The sequence below is a fragment of the Myxocyprinus asiaticus genome, chromosome 26 (assembly GCF_019703515.2).
Source record: "Myxocyprinus asiaticus isolate MX2 ecotype Aquarium Trade chromosome 26, UBuf_Myxa_2, whole genome shotgun sequence".
Lineage (NCBI taxonomy): Eukaryota > Metazoa > Chordata > Actinopteri > Cypriniformes > Catostomidae > Myxocyprinus > Myxocyprinus asiaticus.
The window spans coordinates 8007233-8022241 of NC_059369.1; positions in this window are offsets into that span (position 1 = coordinate 8007233).

Sequence of the window (15009 nt, forward strand, 5' to 3'; positions counted from 1 at the left end):
ATGTCAGGTAGAATAACTGTGATTAACTCTGGTTTGATTTAATCTCTCACACACATTCAACTCATCTGATCTACTGACACAATCTACACACACATTCAACTCATCTGATCTACTGACACAATCTACACACACTGTCGCAGAGATCAGGGTGGTGACTGTGGAGGTTGTGGTTTCTGTGTTGTTCAGAGACAGTGGATTAGTTGTTGGGCTGATGAAAGACCTATTGTAAATGTATTTTGACCCAATGATATTTGATGACATGTCACATGTTTGCTCTTAAAAGACAACATGAAACAGCATTGACAAACCCATTTAACAATATAATAGCAATAATGCTAGAAACATTTTTTTTTTTTCACACAAATCACGAGTACAACTGCTGGTAATGACTTTATAAACACCCCCCCCGCACTCTTACTCACACACTGCTTTGTTATGATATCGAAACACTTTTACTATTACACATTTTAATGCTTTACTTTCACTGTAGCTCACCTGACAGAGTGTTGGACTTTGGACTTCGAAGACCGCTAGCCAAGCTTGCAAACTGACATGTGAGACAAAACTGTCATAGAAGCGACATAAAATGACGTGATTGCTTCAGAAAAAGTGTTTTTAATATCGCATTTGTTTTAGTAGAGTATCGGTTAGGTTTAGGTGTTGGTTTAGGGCAGGGGTGTCCAAAGTCCGGACCGCGGGCCATCTACGGCCCTCTGACTGCTCTGATGCGGCTCCCAAGAGATTTTAGAAATAGAACAGAATTAGGCCCGCTATGGAGAAATTATGTGAAATTCATATTCTGGACATACTCATTCTGTGCTGTTGCCATCAGCTTCATCCACTGGAAGAGTTCAACGGAAGTTTTGAATACTCCTTATTTCCAAGGATGAAGCACCACGCAGAAAGAATGATGCATTTATTAAAGGATTGGTATCAGGTTAAATACTTTACTCACTTGTTCTTGTTATGAGTAGAACTGCTGTTGTGCGAGCGGCTGTAGAGTTAAAAGAGCATGCAAAGAGATGCGCGAAAGGAACATACTCTTCCAGAATGTCCTCTGTAGCACTGGGGAGTATAATCAATTGGTTTGCTCTGATATTTCATTGAAACAAGAAGAATGATTCACGGGCTTCCCAGCGTTATTTGATTGAGGACACACTGTAGGAGAGAGTCCTTAAAACACTTGCACATCTTTGCTGCCTGATGCGCGCGCTCAGCTTGCACATGCACGTCATAAAATTAAAATCGTATTTGAAACGCAAGTAACAACAGAACAGAAGCTATAATTGGATAGCTATAAAGAGTAATTCCTTTAAAAATAAAGAATAATTTGCTGCATCTCTTCATAACATGAAAATTTAATCTGATTCTGATTATTGTGATGGGTCACACTTAACACTCAGTAGGCAGCTCTATATGTGCTTTGCAGTGCCACTTAATGGACGTCAAAAAATATATGTGAATAAGTGAGTATAATATTTTGTAATAAGGCATATCACTGTTCTATTATACAGTAAGTGTTCTTTGTGAGTGAAATACCCTATCCTTTATTTAAATGTGGGCCTACACAAGCATGCCATAGAGCCCAAATTCCGATTAAAACTTGCATGATATTAAGCGTACAATATAAACAGGGTATGAAATTAACTTTTTGGCTCACCAGCCACTGTGGCTAGTAGTTTTCAAGGTCACTAGCCACTCAACATTTTCAATAGCCAAAATCCCCCACCTCACAAAAAGTGATAAAGGTAACTGGAGACTGTCACTGCATGCATTTGTGTGGACATTATTTGAACAAGAATGATATTAGTTTAGCAGGACAAAGGCCTAATGATTTAAGTCACCTTTAGAATATCTATGGACAGTTCAAACAAGAGGAAAATCTGTCATTAATTTGTCCATAATTCATGGAAGTTTTAATCTCTTCATTCTAAACTGTGGTGGTTAGGTTAATGTACTGTAGATAGTCTTTTCTAAAAAATAAACTATAGTATGTGTTGTAAAAAATAAAAATAAAATAAACATTTTTATGGTCTCCGCCGGCCACCCTGATATCGAGTAAAGCCCGACTGAATCACTCATGTTTCGCTCTGGAGCATGCTGACCATATGTGTCCACTTGCGTGTGTGTCCACGGTTTTGAATTAATTTTGATGAGAATCCGCCTTGCGAGCGTGGTGCTCAGATCCCAGTGGAGTGAACTGAAAATGCTTGCTTCACTCGTAGGATGAGTGTGTGCATTGTGGAAGTCAGGAATAGATTCGTAGAATCCTCCATTGAAGCTTAGTGAGGTGCAGAACAATGCCCAGCAGAGATCGGTGAACTTAACTCCTGACACGCGGGCAGAGACGAGGCATCCTCCATGGAAGACCAGCTGACATGCAGCAAAACTGGAAGGCAACCACACACCCGACACACAGGCAACCAACAGATACATGAGACAGGACCAACTAGGCAGAGAGAGTGAGGTTAGTACTCAACATCAAACAACAATCTAGCAAAGATACTGAGAACACGGCGGCTTTAGAATGGAGTGAATTAGAGGAGAACAGGTGTTGCTTGTCACGCTAATCATTGGCATGATCAGCATTCCCCCGGGAACAATCAATGTTCCCATGGAAACACCGATCATGCATGCCAGCCGCGCCTGTGAGACATGAGGGAGAGGAAATGACAAAACATACAAAGCAAACCGGCAAACTCACCGGAGCCGTGACAGATACTTTTAACTTATTACCATGGCCGTGAGCACTGGCAGCGACTGGGGAGTAGGAGCCCTTCTCCTCCTCCGGACGACCGTGAGCACTGCTTTGGGAATGACCTCTGTGGCAGAGGACGCGGGTTCTGGGACGGTCGAGGCTGTGGGCGCTGGCTCGTTGACTGTGGCAGGCGTGGGCGCTGGCTCATTGACCGTGGCAGGCGTGGGCATCTGGACCACCACGTTGGGGCCCACTGAAGTAGAGACCAGTGAAGCTGGGACCACTGGGATCTCTGTAAAGGGAAACTCGGAGGAGAGAATTTTGAGAGCCACATGGGGACTGGAGCAGTACCCCACTGTGTAGGGGGAGGAATTAAACAGTAAGTCATAATCTAAATACTGTTCCAAAGTACAGTTAAAACTACTTCCTGGCAACCCCGACTTGATAGGCTCGTTGACGCCAAAACGGAAGATGTCCTTAAACACAGTGTTTCCCCAGTTTAGCATGTTGGCAAGCCCACAAAACGACTCCACATACTCCTCAATGGAGTTAGTTCCCTGTTGAAGAGATAGGAGTTCTAAAGCTGCTAGATCCATGGCACTGGTCAGTTGTTCTGTAACATTTGCAGGAAGGAGTCGAGAGAAGGGGGTCTAAATGCAGGCTTTTAATACAAACTCCCAAACATCCATGAATGGAAAGAACACAGGAAAACCAAGGGATTAAATACACAAGTGGCAAACGAGGAAACAAGGAACACCTGGGACTAATAATCACAAGAACCAATGAAACAGAAGACAATGACAAGAACTACAAAACCCATAATCAAAACATAAGACAGGCAGGGAAACAATAAACATACATGGCGACCCCTAGTGGTCACCAGGGTAATCGTGACACCGAGATTCACTGAGGGGGACCCTAATGGAGTGGAGGGGGTGAAAGGTCACTGAACAACATACATTAATTATATGTGCATAAAACACCTTTCATTCAACAGAATTTGTGCTGGGAGAGAATTACCTGTTCAATTTCGTCCAAATTAATGATACAATGTGCAGGAACCTACACATGGGGTGCAGTCACACAAACCTTTTAAATAGATGTGTTAAAGGTTAAAGAAAGGTTAAAGAAAACTGCAGAATGTTTAGTTTAGTGCATTGTTATACGCATGTAAAGTTGTAGGGAAGAGGGAGGATGCAGTTGACACTGACTAAAGAAAGAGCAGACAGGAGTTTCTTTTCAAACTGTATTGACAGTAGCATACATTTTTTGACTATCAACAAAAAGAAAGGTGACAGCCAGTGAAAGTGTCACTTTGTGACAGGTCAGTATAATAAAAAATATAAAATGGTATGGTAAAAGTCCATAGTGGCTTGATAATCTTCATTAATGACAGCTAAAAAGCTTAATTACATATCTCTATATTGACATACATAGTTTCTATTTATAATACATATTTAGGCTAACATAACTATGGATATAATGCTTGGTAAGCTATAATAGTAAAATGAGTATTATTATATTATATATTTTTCCTCACACACACACAAAAAAACAAAAACAAAAAATAGCCAAATCTACTGGACATTTCTCCTTTTCTCGCATAAAGAATGAGGGCTGGGTAACTGGTGTCAGCCATGCTAAACCATGCCCCCAGCATATGATGAAGCACTCGTGTGTGTACAAACGGCATTTATTTGTGCACTAAATGACACATATTGCAGTTTATTTGTGTATTGTATTGTGACTCGAGAGTGAAGTATGTTTGTACATTCTTCTGGTTTGTGGATTTGTCAATTGAGCGTGTGAGGATTTGTTGCGTGCATTTGTTGACGTATGTATGCATTTGAAATCTGTCACGTGCTTGTGGATCCCCATGCTAATTATGAACCTGTTGAGCACATATGTGGGAGGTTATGAGGTTATGTTTTCACTCAATATGTGTCTCATAAACTGTAAACGCGAGCTCTTTGGCAAGACACCTGGATCATTTCACATACGTTCACGCAGCTTTATCGATGTAATGTAATCGTTTCTGTTATCGGACCTGTTAAAGTAGCATATTCTGTTCAGATTATCATTTGGCGCATCCCTAGACCCAGTCAACTTGCCTAAGTAAATTCTCAGTCTGAGCCTGAGGTGATGTGAGGACGCAGAGTCGCACACTGACAGAGATGCATTCCCATTGGCTGCGTGTATTACGTCACTTCAATCCATTCACGAAAGTAAACACAATGCAAGTTACGCAACTACAGACACAATAGATCCCTCTACATTTATGTGCATAACTCGCATAGCTTTCTTAGGCTATTCAATGGATAAATGATAAAAAATAAATATCCTCTTTGTTCACTTAAAATGTAATCAGTTTGAACTGGAAAGCCGTCCCCCCTCGAAATTCACTCCCCGGACGCTCTCACTGATCTCACTACAAATGTCCACAGTCATCTTTTGCATTCCAGAAGTGTCCTATACAGTATATCACATCTCTCTGTATTTCTGTGCCTATCGAGTCATTTTCTAATTTAGAGGATTTATTTTCCTGTGCTCTCATCTGTACATCTGTCATTAATAAAACAGAATCAGCCCTCCTTCCTGTTGTAAATTTAGATCAGCTACCCAGATACAGAAATGAGGATAACACCGAACTCTCATCAAACCACAGGTTACATAGCCTGATAAAGAAGAGCAATAAAATGCTCTCTCTCTCTCTCTCTCTCTCTCTCTCTCTCTCTCTTTCTCTCAATTTAAAAGTGCTTGGGGGAAAACAATTGGGCTGCCGGAGAGGTCTGCGCTCTTATGCTTAATAAATACTTTAAGGATTTAATACACACTTACAGCAGGGCTAATTCTTTCCCCTGTGCACTCTACATCAGGGTAATGAATCCAGCTACAGAACCCCCTTAAATAAACAGATTCACCTTTAAAAATTGTTTTTTTGTTTTTTTGTTTTTTTAACCGTTGTTTCTCATCACACCTGTACATTATTTACAAATTATAATCAAACCTGCCAGTGCCACTGTATTACAGTCATATGTCTCTTCACAACATGCTATCAGATATAAGGAGGACTCATTAGCACTGTTCCAAAACCTAGTGAGCTAACTTGCTGTCTACTGCCTACATAGGCAGCTACCTTCTAAGGCAGCATCCTAACCAAAATACAAAGTGACTGATTTGTCAAAGATTCATTACTGATTCCAACAGAGAACAACAGTCATGTTCTGGAAGTTAAAATTCAGTTTATTTTCTCCATAGGTGAATAGATTTTTAACAATAAACTATAAACTTTTAAAGACAGACCTGCCGTGATCTCTGAGGTTCTTAATATATGCTTCTGTTAAAGCCACCTGTCTGCATTATTTCATAAAAATAAAAAAATAAATAAATAAAAGTGTTTAATAGAGAGTCTTCTTGATGTAGTTCTTCCTGGTGAAGAACTACATCACCCATGATCCTGAAGGGAAACAATCCACCAATCAGAGAATCATGGCAAACAAAGTGTGCCAAAAGAGCTCTGCAATGACCGCCCACTCCCATGAGGTAGCCTACTGTGAATGATGCAGTCGAGTGTGTCTACCTGCACTCTCAAACTACTTAAATACTTGTATATCTAAATATTTTGCATTAAATTAAAATATATATATTTCTTATAATCAACAACTTAAAATCAATAATAATTTTGTATTTCACATCATTTTTTAATTTGATTATGTCATTCGCAATCCCTCATGGGATTGTAGTTCATTCCCTAATTAAAGGAAGTAGCTGTAAGTACACAGTCTTGTACCTTTGTCTTTTTTGTCAGATTTTCAGATATTTTTGGCTTCAAATTAAAGTTTGTAATATTTTTATTCACATATATATATATATATATATATATATATATATATATATATATATATATATATATATATACACACATTCATACATACTGTACATACAGACATAAATACATACACGCATATACACTCACTGACCACTATATTAGGAACACCTGTACACCTACTTATTCATGCGATTATCTAATCAGCTAATAGTGTGACAGCAGTGCAATGCATAAAATCATGCAGATATGGGTCAGAAGCTTCAGTTAATGTTCACATCAACCATCAAAACAGGTAAAACATGTGATCTCATTGATTTCGACCGTGGCATGATTGTTGATGCCAGATGGGCTGGTCTGAGTATTTCTGTATCTGCTGATCTCCTGGGATTTTCACACACAACAGTCTCTAGAGTTTACTCAAAATGGTGCTGTGGCGGAACGACCTGCCTTTCTCTTTCGTCATCATCGCCCCGCCTCTGAGGGCCGTCCTACAGCCAGACTCACGATGGGAATGGGCAGGAGAGAGAAGAGGCCCATAGTTATTAAGCCTCATTTGGACAGCGGGGAAATGAGGCACACCTGATGTGTGTTTGGCCTCGTTACTGCTGCCAAATAAACGTAGAGCGCGCCTCTTCTCTGGAAGCCAGCTTCTATTCTCCATGTGTGCATACACTGGCATCCTCACAGGCCCAGGATCAGAGCGAGGAGGGTTCGGCTAAGATAGATGCGTTGCCGGACCCGCTCCTTTGGACCCCCGGCGTGAGTAAGATGTGTCGCGGGGGAAGAACAGCACACGTCACGGCCTATGGGCTAGAGGCTGGGCCGCCTTCCCCTCACACCTGCCGCGGGTCCAGGAGGGGAGCGCATGTGGCCATCGGACCCCACTCATGCCTGGGCCATTCCACTGACATTTCTCCGCCCTTCACGGAGCCCCGTCTCACCACGAGGATGCCAGATTCCCTTTTATGTTCCCTTGGACACTATTTATTCACCCTTTTTGGACATTTTATGTTCATCATTATTTTAATAAATGCCTCTCCTTGACACCACATCCACTGTGTCTGTCTCTTGCTCAACCCGACACAGATGCCAAAATCAAATAACATCCAGTGAGTAGCAGTTCTGCAGACAGAAACACTTTGTTGATGAGAGAGGTCAACAGAGAATGGCCAGACTGGTTCGAGCTGACAGAAAGGCTACGGTAACTCAGATAACCGCTCTGTACAATTGTGGTGAGCAGAATAGCATCTCAGAATGCACAACACATTGAACCTTGAGGCGGATGGGCTACAATAGCAGAAGACCACATTGGGCACTTCATTAGGACCATAGTGTTTCTAATAAAGTGGTCGGTGAGTGTATATATAAGTATTTTGAGAGTGGGTGGTCGCTGCAGAGCTCTTTTGGTGCGCTTCGTTTGCAGCAATTCTCTAAGTGGTGGATCTTTTTTCTTCAGTATTCATGGTAGTTTCGTTTTTCACTTGGAATTCCGCTATTAACTATGTTTCTTTTAAAAATGAAGTTGAAATAGCACAGACTTATGGCTTCAACAGAAGCATATACCATCGATTAACAACCTCAGAGCTCATGGTGGGCCTGACATTAAAGGTTTATAAGACATTGTTAAAAATCATTTCATCTTTGGAGAAATGTAATGAATGAAATAGATTAATGATTTTTACTTCAGAAACCCGACTGCTTGGCATTAGCATGTTGCTAAGCTAACAAAGTGATAGTCTAAAAAGCATAAAACACACAAAGCACATAGATTTGATGTAAAATGGTCTATTCCCTGTTTAAAAGTGCTCAAACCCCAGCCTTGGTTTGTTTAAGGGGTTTATTTTTTCAAGCAGGGTTTTCAATTTTAATTTTTATTTATACTTTTCCATATGAAAATGCAGCTCACTACGTTTAGAAAAGAGCAATAGTCTATAAAATAATCTCTGAGCTCCCCACTGTGTATTAGTGTGTGTTTGTGTGTGTGTGTGTGTGTGTGTGGGCAGGTTTGGGTGGTTTATGAGGACATTATGGCTATTATGTTATAAAAGTGGTTTATGATGACATTTCTAGTGTCCCCATAATTCAAATCGCTTAAAAACATACTAAACGATGTATTACTGAAAATGTAAAAATGCAGAAAGTGTTTTGTGAAGGTTAGGTTTAGTGGTAGGGTTAGGGTTAGGGTATAGAATCTATAGTTCGTACAGTATAAAAATCATTATGTCTATGGAGAGCCCTCATAAACCACCAATACCAACATGTGTGTGTGTGTGTGTGTGTGTGTGTGTGGGTGGGTGGATTAGGGTGGTTTATGAGAAAATAAATTTAGGTTACAAACTGGTAATAACAAGGGTATTATGCTATAAATGTGGTTTATGAGGACATTTCTAGTGTCCCCATAATTCAAATAGCTAAAAAAATTTTTTGAAAATGTAAAAATGCAGAGAGTTTTTTGTGAGGGTTAGATTTAGGTGTAGGGGTAGGGTTAGGGGATAGAATCTATAGTTTGTACAGTATAAAAATCATTATGTCTATGGAGAGTCCTCATAAGGATAGCAGCACCAACGTATGTGTGTGTTTGTGTGTGTGTGCAAGGATTTGGTCTGTCCAATTCAGCCGCTGAGATCTCTTATGACTGCTCCTCAGGTTTCTGTGAGTATGTGTTTGTTTATTCATTGCTGACACAGTGTGTACATTAATACATCAATACTGAGTTCAGTGTCCTATCATTAACCTTTTACTGGAGTGTCATATGCCTTCATGCACATAATTTTTACATGCTTATCTGAGCTGCGTTTTGTGGCAAACCTATATCGTTTGGGTAGATAAAGAGACACAAAGCCATAAAAACATACACACCTCTTTTTGATTAAATGTGTTATGACAAGTATAGATAAAAATAGTTAATTGTAATTCAAAGTAGAGTATTTCACCCAATAACTGTGTGTATTCTGTATTTTTTATACTTGGGAGTATCACACCATTAGTTTAAAAACATGATAATGTCAAACTGATACCATATTGAAACCAACTGTGAGTCGAGTCTCCATGCTGTGCTACAGTATTTATATTGCTACCTATGTAAAGTGTTACAAATCAGTCACAGTTTTGGAGATTTCTGTATTTCACCATGCAAACAGATAGGAGCCAAGTGACCTGACTTGCCTTAAAAGGACTTTAATGCACCTAGCTGTGCTGCAATTTGAATGCTGATAATCTACTCTAGATGAAATTCCTTGGAGAAAATGACAAGGAATAGTTTAAACAAGTCACTCCTTTGACCCGTGGACCACTCTGACCTTCATGGCCACATAGCTTCTCAGCTCAAAGGTCCAACTGCAACAATAACTGCATGCCACAAATCTGCATTCACAAAAAAACTGAACTGACAACACTTTTAGGCATCAGGGGTGCACTCCTGAGTCTGAGATGAAAACTGTTCCAAAAGGAGTAGGTAGTAACATTATGCTGCCTCATTAGATACCTTAATATAGCCAAAATCTAAAACAGCATTGCATGTGTTCTTCACAGAGAAGACAATCCAGGAATGCATTGCAACAAGCTAAACAAATTCAATAATTAACAACATTAGTTAACATGAACTAACAATTTGCAAGACTTATACAGCATTTACTAATCTTGGTTAATGTTAAATTTGCATATACAACATATACAAACACATTTTTTAAATTAAAAGTTGTAGAAGTTAACATTAGTTAATGCACTAAACTAACAATAAACAATTTGGAAACACTTTACAAAGATGTTCCTTAGTTAAGGGTTTATAAAGTGGTTCATTAATGACTATTAATTCATTTTCAAATGCATTATAAATTATTTATATGTAGTTATGACAACATGAATAAACAGGCCAACTTTCATGCTTGCCCATTAGTGAGCATTTTAACTTATATGTTATAAATACTTACTAAATACACGTTCATACAAATCTTAATCAAAAACATAAAATGCCCTAATTCATGATTTATGTCACAATATAGCAAAAATGGATGATTATAGTGAGATTAAAAGGAAGAATTATATCACTTTGTGTTTATTAATTACTGTAATGTCTTGACTCACTTAGTCCTAGTCCTAGTTACCTAAAGTCTTCTGCAAAAACACTTTCCATGTCTTCATGCTCATTCATAGCATATAACATTTAATTCAGATCTTTATGTACATAGGTTTATAATGTTGGCAACTTCTTAATAAATGCTTCATATGAGTCTATTTTAGATTAAGGTACAGATTTTTAGGTTACTAATTTTGAATAAGTGTTATTAAGCATTTATAATGTGTAACATAAAATGGCTCACTATTCGGCAAATATTGCATGAAAGCCACCCTTCTTATGCATGTTGGTATAACAGTATATGAATGAATTATAATGGATTATTAGTCATTAAAGAACCCTTTATAGACCCTTAACAAAGGCATAATTAATGTAAAGTGTTCCCAAAGTATCAATAAAAATGTTACTAATTTGTAGAATTTCACCCAATATTTGTGTGTTGTGTAGTTTTGTGGTTATTAGAGCATTGATTTGTTAGCAACATTGTGACATCAGACTCTGAGATCCACTGTGAGCATTAGTCAAGTCCCTTGTGTAGTGTGTTTTATACGAGGAACACTACTTGTGTGTCATTTGGAGTTGCTGTTTGCACCTGGTGTTAAGATCCGTTTTGGCTGATCAACCTGGTAGTACCATATGTCTCAAAAGTGTCTCCTTTGACCATTTGTGTTCAGATTTCAAGGGGAGGTCAGTGTCAGTGTCACATGTTTATTCAACAACGTCTGAATACGGTTTGTGTGATCTGATCACAAAATGTTTTGCACCCCGTTTACACCTGAATTTAGCACTGATCATTGTTGATCGGATCACCTGACACATAATTCCAGGTGTAAACGGGGTCAAAGTAGTTATCTTTCAAAAGGTTGTCTATTTTTCAGCTTTTATTACATGTAATAAAACCCTTTATGGAAGTAGTCTGTTTGCAGGTGTGTGACCTAGATCTATGTTTAAAAGCACCAGTCCTAAATGGCTTGTCTGTGCTAAGAGCTGCTGAAAATGGAGTGAGATGTCTCTTATATTTTATTCAGGTATCTCTAAAGACTACAGCAGGTCATAGTCAGATAAACAGCGTCATCTGCAAGACTCCAGATCTCACAGCCATATTGCATTCAACAAATATGTTCTGCGTGAAAGTTTTCAATCAGCATTTGTCTCTTGTCCAGTAAAAAAATATCTAAATATCATTAAAACAAGCTACTGTACATTTACTTGAGAAGCAAAATGACAAAAGATATTTAGTCTTGTTGAAAATGTAGTGAAGTTTATGCTTAAAAGAAGAAAAAAACGAATTATCAATGAATAAGAAAATCTAACTTGTTTTAACTTTCAAGTGGGTTAATTTTTCTTATGCCATTGGCTAATAGTTTTTTCATAGTATTATATATCGCCCTGTACGCTATATGCCACAAGAGGGCGCAATGACACAATTTATGACACTGTGGGCAGCAATATGATGTAGTTATGAAAGGAATTTGATCGAATTTAGAATATTGAATGGTTTTTAAATGTTCAGCATTCTTGAAATGTTCAATGTGTTTTTGGATTGTCAGTGTTTATGAATGTAAAATGTATGTGTTTATGTGTGTGTTCAGCTGTGAATGTTTATTGTGCTTGTGATGTCATTATGAATGTTCAGTTTCTAGATGTTCAGCTTGTTTATAAATATTCAGTGTGTTTATAAATATTTAGTCGTTTTTTTTTTTAATTTGCATTATCTTTATGAATGTCCGGTTTTTAATGAAACTCTAGTGACTGCACACACACACACACACACACACACACACACACACCACACACCACACATACAAACTTGTTTTTATATCACTGTGGGGACTCTCCATAGACTTCCATGCATTTTATACAGATCTAACGATCATTTCTATCCCCTAACCCTAACCCTACGCCTAAACTTAACCCTCACAGAAACCCTTTTGCATTTTTACATTTTCAGAAAAACATAGTTTAGTATGTTTAATAAGCCATTTCCCTCATGGGGACCGCTGGCTGGGCCAGCTATCCTTATGAGGACTCTCCATAGATGTAATGATTTTTATACTGTATGAACTATAGATTCTATCCCCTAACCCTACCCCTACCCCTAAATCTAACCCTCACAAAAAACTCTCTGCATTTTTACATTTTCAATGAAACATTGTTTAGTATGTTTTTAAGCGATTTGAATTATGGGGACACTAGAAATGTCCTCATAAACCACATTTATAGCATAATACCCATAATGTCCTCATAAACCACCCAAACCTGCCCACACACACACACACACACACACACACACACACACAAACACACACTAATACACAGTGGGGAGCTCAGAGATTATTTTAGGTTGTTTGAATGTTTAATAATTTTTTATGATGGAGTTTTTGAAGTTTGTTTGTTTTTGTTTTTTGGTTGTTGGTCTGTTTAATGAGGTAATTTTTATGATGTTAGTATGGTTATTGAGGTTTTATTGTTTTTCAGGTTGTTTTTTTTAGGTTTTTGGCTTGTTTAATGGGGTAATTTTTAAATTGTTACTTTGATTTTTGAGGTTGTTGCCTTAACTTACATTGTTATTTTTATTTTTTTTTATTTTTTTGAGGCTGCTGATTTTTTAAATATATATATATATATATAGGTTGTTTAATGAGGTAATGTTTTCGTTCTTATTTTGGTTCATGAGGTTGTTGTTTTTAGGTTGTTGGCTTGTTTAATGAGATAATTTTTTACATTGTCTTTTTGAGGTTGCTGTTTTTAGGTTGTTGGCTTGTTTAATAATTTTTTACATAGCTAGTTTGGTTTTTGAGGTTGTTGCCTTGTTTAATAAGAATACTTTTAAATAAATTGTTAATTTGGATTTTAAGGTTGTTGTTTTTATTTTTTAGATTTTTGGTGTGGTAATTAAAGTTGTTTTTGTTGTTGTTAGTTTGGCTATTGAGGTTATTTCTGAGGTTGTTTTTTTATATTAAGCTGTAAAGGTATTTTAGAGAGCATTGTGATTTCAGTCTTTAAATACCTACTAGATCGCTCACTCTGGCTGAATTCTGCACAGCTAAATCTTACAGACAAACCACAAGATGGCTTATCGCTGCCCTAAAGAATTCACACAATAGCTCAGAGAGACAGTGGAGATAAACGGGGCCCCAAGGCCCAGAAAGAGCTGTGGGATGGAACGCATACATTAACATTAAACAGCAATATATTACAGTGATAACAGTTACCGCGCCGACACTGGAATTTGTTTTGACTTGAAAAGAAATAAAGGCTGTGTCATTACAATTCAGGTGGAGATGGAGGGATTTTCAAAAGAAAAAGAGAGAACTGACTCTTTCAGTAATTGGTATGTGCTGCAGCTCTCTAAATTTCAGCAACCAGTGACACCTTATTGATCTCCAGTTTAAAACACCATGACAACCATGAATGATTGTAAAACGTCTGTGTCTTCTTTGCTGTTGTGTTTTAAGGATGTTAAGATGGTTGTCTGAGTGACGGATAGGGGGCAGCAAAACCAAACAGAACAGTCACCATACAACACGCAGAGAAAGATTGATTTAAAAGGAATAGTGCAGCCAAAAATTACAATTCTGTCATCATCATACTCCTCATGTCATTCGAAACTGTATGATTTTCTTTCTTCAGTGAAACACAACAGAAAATATTTTGAAGAATGTCCATTTCTACCCTTTTACATTCAATAAAAGCATATAATGACCAGGGACGGTTAACTCGTAAAATGTGAAATTGGTCACCACCAGCATGTTGCGCTTTGGATGCCGGTCACCAGCATGGGATGGTGGTGTGCTGGTATCCTTGCATCTTAACTAGCTGAACCAGCAAGCAGTGTTGCGTGAAATGTTATTACGGCGTAACTAGTTATTCTAACGTAATTACTTTTTAAGTCAAAAAGTAGTATAACACAGTACATTTTAAATGGTTGTAATCAGATTACAATTAAGGCGGTCACACACTGGATGAGAAGCACTAGGACATGGCACAGTTATCAAACACAGGGCATATCAATGCGGTTCAGGTGGCAGACAGTACACACAAAGGTTACCAAGGTTTTTCCCTTCTTCAAGAATAAACAACGCTAAAGTAAATAATTTATGTCCTTTTATAATGATTTGGGTCGAATATAATGGAAAACATGCGAGTTTTGAGTTTTGAGCAGCCTCTGGATTTGTAGCAAGGCGCTGCCGACAGACGTCGAGTGGTGGCGGCGGTGTGCGTACCATCATTGAAAACAGTTGTTTCAAATTTTAGATGCACCATGTCGTCTGCCAGATGCGATTGGTGTGCGACCCCCTTTACTGTCTTATAATGAACTTAATTACTTTTAAATATATTCCTTGGGTTACACATATTTCTGAATAATATTATTTATTTAGAATACATTTAAATAATGAGTTATGT